Below are 10,805 nucleotides of genomic sequence, written 5' to 3'. Positions count from 1 at the left end.
AGGATAAGTAAACTGATATTTTCTGTGATTTTTAGAGCTGTGAATACCATGGTAACAGCTTAAAAAATTCTCAAAAATTGCAAAATATTATGATATTTGACCCAAAATGGCACAATTCTCTACACAATTTTTTTCCTGAAACCTATTTAAAATTAAATATCTCTATCCCAAAGACAGAATTAATCTTGTTTGGACATATGTTGTAAATTAAGTTTTTCCGCTATCTTACCTTTTCTGTGGGCTGCCATTTTGCGCTGTAGGCAAAACTAAATTTCCTGTGTAAACACACGTTCGGAAAATCCGGATATTTAAAATCCGGAACCAATTTATTGATTTTTGTTTTAATAAATGTGAAGCCTGTATGTACTACTTCATACTGAATATACCAATTATAGTGTACATTTATTTTTTCATTTTTTATGCATATCATAATACAGGAGTTATTTGCTTAACAAAAAAATTGCCCATGGCCAGGCTGTCTTACTGTGGTGTGCTACCTTATACATCACTTTTTTAAATTCTAATTTTACTAAAAACCCCATGAATGTCTAGAACATGTTCCGACGAACAAAATGACATATCCGGTTACCGTGTATCTTTAATAGTCACCGAGTATTGCTGATTTCCCTGAGAGGTGTATTTTGGCAACTTTTTCTCCCAATCCAGTAATAAGGGGAGGTAATTTTAAAGATGAAAACTCCCATAATTCTGTATATCTCTTGAATAAAGTTGTGTTTTGAGTTGAATGTGGTACTTTGAGTCTCTGTGCATGTAATCAAGCAAAAAATACTATACAACTATCAAATTTAGCCTTGTAATATGACGTCATAGTTACTGATGACGTCATGGTAACTATGACGTCATCAGATGGTATCTATGACGTCATAAATACTCAATGGTGTCATAATAAATAACCAAATTCCTTTCCAAACCTCAGCTTAGCAACACATGCAATATTCTAACTGATAAATCATGGCATGACATCCAAGATTTCAAAATGTCATGCCTATGACATCACAATCATCTGTTTCCACCCCGGTTATTCAGATATGTACCAATGATCATATGAAAGTGTCCGCTGATCCCATTTTATGCGGAAAATGCTATTTTTTCTGCTTTACCTAAGTGAATGACCATAATTGACAATATTGCATCAACCGTACACTCAAGCCATTGAAATTACATGCTTACCATTGTATAAATAAACTGAAAATAATGGTTTCACCAAATATTTCAAAAAATAACACTTACTGTAATAGTTTCCATGGATACGGGGTAATGAATCAGGTAAAACTAACCAGAATTCAGTCTATATGGTTTGTTAGATACCCAATAAGTTATATTGGGTTTGTTATAAAACATAGAATATCTTTTCAATTTACACTGACTCATTAACATTATGCTTAATTAACCCACCCTTAAAATGGGTAGATATGCGAGTTACCTCCCTTGATTCCTCTAATATGACAAGCCAGATAATAAACAAGTTTTAGATTGTTTTTATGCATTTTTGAGCAATAATGAATTAAAATGAAGCTTAATCAAGCATAATTAAGCACAATTTCCAAAAAATAACATTTTTCAGCCCTTATAAGGTAGCAGTGTACAGTAAAAATGCCAAATTCTGAAAAATATGGCACATGTTTTAGATATGTAAACATTGCCAGTTAACCTTACATATAACCTCTAATAAAGTATATATATTTGAAATCTGTACAACATTTGCAATTTTAATAGAGCTCTGAAGGATAAGTAAACTGATATTTTCTGTGATTTTTAGAGCTGTGAATACCATGGTAACAGCTTAAAAAATTCTCAAAAATTGCAAAATATTATGATATTTGACCCAAAATGGCACAATTCTCTACACAATTTTTTTCCTGAAACCTATTTAAAATTAAATATCTCTATCCCAAAGACAGAATTAATCTTGTTTGGACATATGTTGTAAATTAAGTTTTTCCGCTATCTTACCTTTTCTGTGGGCTGCCATTTTGCGCTGTAGGCAAAACTAAATTTCCTGTGTAAACACACGTTCGGAAAATCCGGATATTTAAAATCCGGAACCAATTTATTGATTTTTGTTTTAATAAATGTGAAGCCTGTATGTACTACTTCATACTGAATATACCAATTATAGTGTACATTTATTTTTTCATTTTTTATGCATATCATAATACAGGAGTTATTTGCTTAACAAAAAAATTGCCCATGGCCAGGCTGTCTTACTGTGGTGTGCTACCTTATACATCACTTTTTTAAATTCTAATTTTACTAAAAACCCCATGAATGTCTAGAACATGTTCCGACGAACAAAATGACATATCCGGTTACCGTGTATCTTTAATAGTCACCGAGTATTGCTGATTTCCCTGAGAGGTGTATTTTGGCAACTTTTTCTCCCAATCCAGTAATAAGGGGAGGTAATTTTAAAGATGAAAACTCCCATAATTCTGTATATCTCTTGAATAAAGTTGTGTTTTGAGTTGAATGTGGTACTTTGAGTCTCTGTGCATGTAATCAAGCAAAAAATACTATACAACTATCAAATTTAGCCTTGTAATATGACGTCATAGTTACCATGACGTCATCAGTAACTATGACGTCATCAGATGGTATCTATGACGTCATAAATACTCAATGGTGTCATAATAAATAACCAAATTCCTTTCCAAACCTCAGCTTAGCAACACATGCAATATTCTAACTGATAAATCATGGCATGACATCCAAGATTTCAAAATGTCATGCCTATGACATCACAATCATCTGTTTCCACCCCGGTTATTCAGATATGTACCAATGATCATATGAAAGTGTCCGCTGATCCCATTTTATGCGGAAAATGCTATTTTTTCTGCTTTACCTAAGTGAATGACCATAATTGACAATATTGCATCAACCGTACACTCAAGCCATTGAAATTACATGCTTACCATTGTATAAATAAACTGAAAATAATGGTTTCACCAAATATTTCAAAAAATAACACTTACTGTAATAGTTTCCATGGATACGGGGTAATGAATCAGGTAAAACTAACCAGAATTCAGTCTATATGGTTTGTTAGATACCCAATAAGTTATATTGGGTTTGTTATAAAACATAGAATATCTTTTCAATTTACACTGACTCATTAACATTATGCTTAATTAACCCACCCTTAAAATGGGTAGATATGCGAGTTACCTCCCTTGATTCCTCTAATATGACAAGCCAGATAATAAACAAGTTTTAGATTGTTTTTATGCATTTTTGAGCAATAATGAATTAAAATGAAGCTTAATCAAGCATAATTAAGCACAATTTCCAAAAAATAACATTTTTCAGCCCTTATAAGGTAGCAGTGTACAGTAAAAATGCCAAATTCTGAAAAATATGGCACATGTTTTAGATATGTAAACATTGCCAGTTAACCTTACATATAACCTCTAATAAAGTATATATATTTGAAATCTGTACAACATTTGCAATTTTAATAGAGCTCTGAAGGATAAGTAAACTGATATTTTCTGTGATTTTTAGAGCTGTGAATACCATGGTAACAGCTTAAAAAATTCTCAAAAATTGCAAAATATTATGATATTTGACCCAAAATGGCACAATTCTCTACACAATTTTTTTCCTGAAACCTATTTAAAATTAAATATCTCTATCCCAAAGACAGAATTAATCTTGTTTGGACATATGTTGTAAATTAAGTTTTTCCGCTATCTTACCTTTTCTGTGGGCTGCCATTTTGCGCTGTAGGCAAAACTAAATTTCCTGTGTAAACACACGTTCGGAAAATCCGGATATTTAAAATCCGGAACCAATTTATTGATTTTTGTTTTAATAAATGTGAAGCCTGTATGTACTACTTCATACTGAATATACCAATTATAGTGTACATTTATTTTTTCATTTTTTATGCATATCATAATACAGGAGTTATTTGCTTAACAAAAAAATTGCCCATGGCCAGGCTGTCTTACTGTGGTGTGCTACCTCATTTAAGAAGTAAATACCATTGGACATCTCATTTAAGTGTTAAGGATATCGGGTAAGACATGAACCAAAATAAAATCACAATTTAAGATGAGTTCTTATTTCTTAAAAACAAAACAAACAAAAAAACAAAAAAAAAACGCTCAAACCGATTGGACCGAAAAAACGAACATGCACTTTGCCTGCATGTAACAGAAACGTATATGACATGTGTATAGGATTTAATGAGTTTAGTTTAAACATATTTATTGTCAAAACATAGACTAAATGAGTTTTCTTTTAATACGAGATTTTATGAAACGAGTCTTGGAGGTTTCTATTTTTGCTGAAAATCTCAAATGAAAACAAATTGAAGATACTTTTTTTCAGATAACTCAGAAAACTTATATTTTGACAAATTTTAAAGTTAAAATATGGAGGACTAATCAAACGAAGACGACAATTTTGTGTTGCGCCATTCACAATTAATGACGTCACGTCATTTTTCCATCTTATGACTTCACAATTTATCAACATTGGTCAGATGTTTACGAAAGCCTATTAGGGTAATTTTGAAATGTAAACAAAAAACATATATCCCGTTAAAACGCGATAACTATATCATTAAAAGGCGTAAGTATGATTTTATCTCGTTAAAACGCAATTACTACCGCGTTAAAATGCGATAATTATCTCGTTAAAACGAGTTAGTTATCTCGTTAAAACGCTATAATTATCTCGTTAAAACGCGTTAGTTATCTCGTTAAAACGCGTTAGATGTCATGTTAATACACGATAATAATCTAGCCCAAACACGTTAGTTATATCGTCCAAACGTCATCGTTTAACGCGTTTTAACGTGATAATTATTGCGTTTTAACGAGATAACTAACGCGTTTTAACGAGATAATTATCATGTTTTAACGAGATATCTATCGCGTTTTAAAGAGATACATATTTTTATTTTGCTTTTCAAAATGAACCGAATAGGCTTTCGTAGATGTCCCATCCTGTACGGAACTCGACTTTATCGTATGGGCTGAAATATAATTCAAACCAGCCAGCTGCCTTCGTGTTTTTCTGAGGAATTAATTATACAACGTGTGAATTCGGCGCTACAAGTAAAACAAAATACCTATCGGCTTGCATCTACATCCATGCCTTGTAAAAAAGAAAGAAAGTTTGGTGTTGACATTTTGATGTCTTATGTGTATATGTCACGAAGCCAGCATGGATGTAAATTAATCATAAAAAAATGGAAAATTAAATTTGAAGTTATATTTTATTATCGTCATACATTCACATAAAATCCAAACTGTTAATACCTGTTATCAAACTTACGATTTCGTCTATACCATTTTGGATTTTTTAAACTATTAAGAACAGAATTTTGGCTAGCGTTACATGAACACGACCAATAAAAGGGAAATCAATTGCTGTAATCAAATTCTTTCTTGTCAACAACATTTTTTATTTGCCAGTAGGGAAGTCTCCTAGGTGATCCACGTTCCAAGGGGGATTATCGCGCTGGCTTTACGTCACCACGCGAAGTTAGATGGTTTGGTTTGGTTTATTTTGTTTAACGTCCTATTAACAGCTAAGGTCATTTAAGGACGGCCTCCCGTGCGTGCGACATGTATGCGTGTGGTGAGTGCGTATGTGTGTTTAGGGAGGCTGCGGTATGAGGGGTTATGCTGTCTGTGGTTAGACGTACACCGATTGAAGATAGGGGAATTTGTCGGGTTGGCAAGACTGTACTTTATCAAATAATTTCCAGATATTGATAATCTAAGGAGTTATATTCTTCGATGTTTTCAAGGATAAAACAAATTTTGGAAAATAAATAAATTGAAAGTTAAATTATAAAGATCGAAAAAAATCCTTTCAAAATATCCGTTAAAATAACTCCTTTTGATGCAAATATTTGTCAATACTTATTTAATGATATACGAGATTATTTCAATTCTGCGTTGTACTTTAACAGCATTGAAGGCATTTTTTTTTGCATGTTTCCCACATTAATTGATATAGGTATATATATAAACGTCTTTCATTCACGTCCATTATCGTCATCATATTCATAAATTACAAATGTATTCGCGAGACGTAAACAAGATGTCGGGAGCGGCATTTCGCTGAATGTGCTCGGCCGATAATATAAGATTTTATCGACCTTTATGAAAAGAAATGTCATCAACAGGGGCTTATGAATCACCATATAAATATTCTTTTATAGTTATGTGATATGAAAGTCATGAGCACGTATGTATAACCGCCGTATACAATTTAAAATAGAGTAGATAAACATGCATCGTCGGCCACCATGGAGTCGTCTAAAGTTACGTTTTACTTGGTTGTCGATTGCAGCTATGCGACAGGTCACGTGGGTACTTACGATAATGTTTATTGATAATAGATATATATCTATGTCAGCCATCGTGTTACACACGGTTTCATTGTCCTAGAGAGTCGGAACTGTTAATGATGTCCGCCATCATTACACACGATATTATTGTCCTAACTGCGACAGGAAATTAAAATATTTACATTTGGATCACCAACACATAGTGCAAGTAGTACATTGTGCTAATAGATAATTTGATAGTGACACAAATGACATGTAAGGCTTTATCATGAAAATAGACCAAGAAAAGGCGTTTGAAATCTAAATATATGTGATTATACTGCCTGATAAAAATTCTATGATATTTTAATTATGTCTTTCTTATTATGCATTTTATCTTTGTTTGAACTGTGAGGAACCCCTGAGGCCCTATGTCTGGGATAGTAAAATTGTAATTTTAAGATAAAAAAAAAAGCTGCGGGTATTTATTGCTAGGCGATTGGGTGCCCTAGATCGTGAGTTCGAGGTCCGGTCAGGACACGACTTCCTTCGTCATTTGTGTTACTTTCTTATATATATATCCGGAGAGACACATACGACCTTTTGCTACCTTCCCTAGTTCCTACAGATATATATATATAAAGTCCTTATCATTCGGCACTTGCCTGGAAAAGTCTTTGAATTCAGTGCCACGCCTTTAAAGTCTTAGAATTTGGTACAAATGCCTTGGAAAAATCTTTAAATTCATGCCTTGTGTTAAAGTAAACAACAATAGACAATAACATTTTTCTTCCATTTTCGCGAATACACATTTTCATAGTGTCAGTGATGTGTAATATGCAATCAAATTAATGTGTTTATAATTGTATGGTTACAACAGGACGCAAGACTAGTAGACTTTATATTGTGTAACGTAACTGTCAAAATTTCACCAAACGTCGATCATTACCCCTGAAAAATCTTGGAAAAGTCCTTGAATTTAATTACAGAGAGTCCTAAAGAAGTCTTTAACTTTGATGACTCTAAGTCTGCAATAACCATGAAGGATAGAAAGACAGAAAGACAAAATCAGGATTCGAAGCCAGGACCTCCAAACTGTCGACGGATGGTTTAACTACTTGGTCACTAGCGTTCAGAACGGTTAAGTTTCACTACAAAAGTGTCTTGACTTGACATGTTTTGCACTTTTTTTACCCTATAATAAATAATATACATCCTCTATACTTTAAAGTACACCAAAATGTTCAACGAAGGGAATTGACATCCACCAGACATACACGGAGTGTCACACCGACCCCCTGCTGACTAAAACGTCCCAACCCAGTGCTTTCTGTTCCCCCAACGTGCTTGTCATCTGAGGTGTTAAAGCGTTGGACAAAGACAGCGAAAGCGACACCACATGCAAGCCTTTGTTGTTTTATAGAACAGTACACAGCTTGTTACTCTACAAAACCGGTGGATCGGAAGTTAATGAGAAAAATAGTACAGGCCGTTTGATCATGTACCAGTCACCTTTTCGGTACAAATGTATGTACTTTTAGCAGTTTAATGTCGAGTTGACATACTGTTATTTTCATCTTATCAGGTATATTATTGATATATATGTCCTTAGCATCCCTTACGATTTCCAGACGGACAAAACAGGTATGATGCTGTTTAATGGCTCTGCTGTATCTAACTAATTAATTAATGTAATTAATGATGCTAGCTCCTTGTGTGGCTTTTGTACAATCCTTTGAATAAAGCAGAATGCTAATTGCTACAGTTCCAATACATAATCCAGAGGTGAACTATTCTGAAAATCGACCAAGATCAGTATGTTACTAAAACGAAAGTTCCATATCAGTGTTGCTAGGGACATCATGCAGCTGTTTCGTCCTTTCAGGAATTGTCAGTGTTGCTAGGGACGTCATACAGCTGTTTCGTTCTGTGATGCTAGGGACATCATATAGCTATTTCGTCTTTTCAGGACTGGTCAGTGATGCTAGGGACGTCATACAGCTGTTTCGTTCTGTGATGCTAGGGACATCATACAGCTGTTTTGTCCTTTCAGGACTCGTCCGTGATGCTAGGTACGTCATACAGCTGTTTCGTCCTTTCAGGACTTGTCAGTGATGCTAGGGACGTCATACAGCTGTTTCGTTCTGTGATGCTAGGGACGTCATACAGCTGTTTCGTCCTTTCAGGACTTGCCAGTGATGCTAGGTACATCATACAGCTGTTTAGCTCTGTGATACTAGGGGCATCATATAGCTATTTCGTCTTTTCAGGACATGTCAGTGATGCTAGGGACGTCATACAGCTGTTTCGTTCTGTGATGGTAGGGACATCATATAGCTATTTCGTCTTTTCAGGATTGGTTTGTGATGCTAGGGACATCATATAGCTATTTCGTCTTTTCAGGACTTGTTAGTGATGCTAGGGACGTCATACAGCTGTTTCGTTCTTTGATTCTAGTGACATCATATAGTTATTTCGTCTTTTCAGGATTGGTTTGTGATGCTAGGGACATCATATAGCTATTTCGTCTTTTCAGGACTTGTCAGTGATGCTAGGGACGTCATACAGCTGTTTCGGTCTGTGATGATAGGGACATCATATAGCTATTTCGTCTTTTCAGGACTCGTCAGTGATGTTTAGGACAGTATACAGTTGTTTCGTTGTTCCAGGCCTCGTCTGTGATGATAGGGATATCATATGACTGTTTCGTCGTTCAGAACTCGCCAGTGATGTGAATGGAGTCGACCAAAAAACCACGACATAGGCCAAAACAGTTGTCAGAAATCAGGAGGTTAAACAATCAATCAAATAATTCAATAAGTCTCATAATTTACAATACCAGATTTGAATAATTTACAATTTTGTATTTCAAAAGAACTAAAGTCCTAAACAATTTAATATATGAAATCTAATTTTGATCCATCACTTTGATACATCTGAAAAACACAAAAATGCAATCAATGCCGTTGATTAAATGTTTTACCTAGTACTAATTAAAATGGCTCCCGGTACCACTCATCATACAGAAGATATATTGTTATACAAACAAAGGTGTGCTATTATACATCTCAAGGTGAAGTCCCGTGAGAAATGCATCAAAATTGAACCTTAAATACATCAACAAGTATTACACAATCTGCCTTTGTAAATGTTGAAGGCGTAACGATACAAACCCATTACATTACAGTTTATGTAACAGGATAAAAGAGAACTTGGAATTACAAAATAACACTTTGATTTTTAACACCTTCACGTCATTGGTAAGGTATACAACTTATAGGGAGTGTCTGTTTCAGTACGTGTGTGTATATCATTAATAGTAAAATGAGAAAATAATATTTAAGAAAAAAAAATCTGTCATAGCGTTGTTTGCGTCTGTTGAATGCAATAATGCTGTACCATGCACACCTGTGTATGCCATATAACGAGGAACTAATATTGGAACTTGGCAATGTATCTATAGGCCGGTCACAGTGCTGACAATACAATAATACATACTACAAAAAGGTAAGCGCTTTCTTTGCCATAGGAGTATCTATCAACAACATCTTCAAAGGTATGTAAATCTTACAGCGATAAAAGATGTTAGTGGCAGCAAACTTCTGCAATCGATAAGCTTTGTGTGATAAATAATATCCACAGCAAGATATGCAGAAATGTCCCTTGTTAACTTTTGTTTTTTTTTTAATAGTATAGGAAGAAGCATTTTAAAAAATGGAATAAGATTATAGTATAACAATTATAACTATATCAACCGGAATGTTTGGTCTATTTATTTGTTTATTTTTCGTTAATTCCAATCAATATCTATTTCCATATGCCGAACTCATTATACTTGCAGAACTACACTGTAGAAGACTAAACTTGTGGTGTTCATTAAAAGAATTGAAAGCAATTGTATTCTAAAGTCCAGAAACTACAGAGAGAATAATTTTGTACCTAGAAATGGAAGCAGATCGATATATCCGTCCGCTTCTTACATCCGGTATTACCAGTACACATGTCAGAGTCGACTAATTTGAAAACAAATTTGCACAAGAATCAAGCATTTGAATTTGTTTTCTCCAAAAGGTCTAAAACGTCTATCAACTCCATTTATCGCAACAGTTTACGGACTAATTATCTGATTTGTTCCAATCTACCTGTAAATTGGAAATATTTCAACTTTACCGTGATGTTTAACGTCCATTCAAACAAGGAATGTTATTTGTTCTGACCTTTGACCCAAAAATACTTTTCTCTTCTTGACATTTAGTTTTGTTAGTTGATAGTCACTAGAAGGTTGACTGTTTTCGTTAGAAAATGACCTTATTGAATATAATGTTAATTTATCCAGGTTATGATATGTCAGTATGATAACACTCTAAACTGACCCTAAGTCGTTACCTAACATGCAGTCACCCACGAATATAGCCTTAGATGTTGTGGGAACATAAAACCATTAAAACTGTTCAACTTTGGTTGACAACAGACAAAACTGCATGGGTATCAATAA

The sequence above is a fragment of the Pecten maximus genome, chromosome 14 (genome assembly GCF_902652985.1).
Source record: "Pecten maximus chromosome 14, xPecMax1.1, whole genome shotgun sequence".
Lineage (NCBI taxonomy): Eukaryota > Metazoa > Mollusca > Bivalvia > Pectinida > Pectinidae > Pecten > Pecten maximus.
This window is presented reverse-complemented; position numbering follows the sequence as displayed.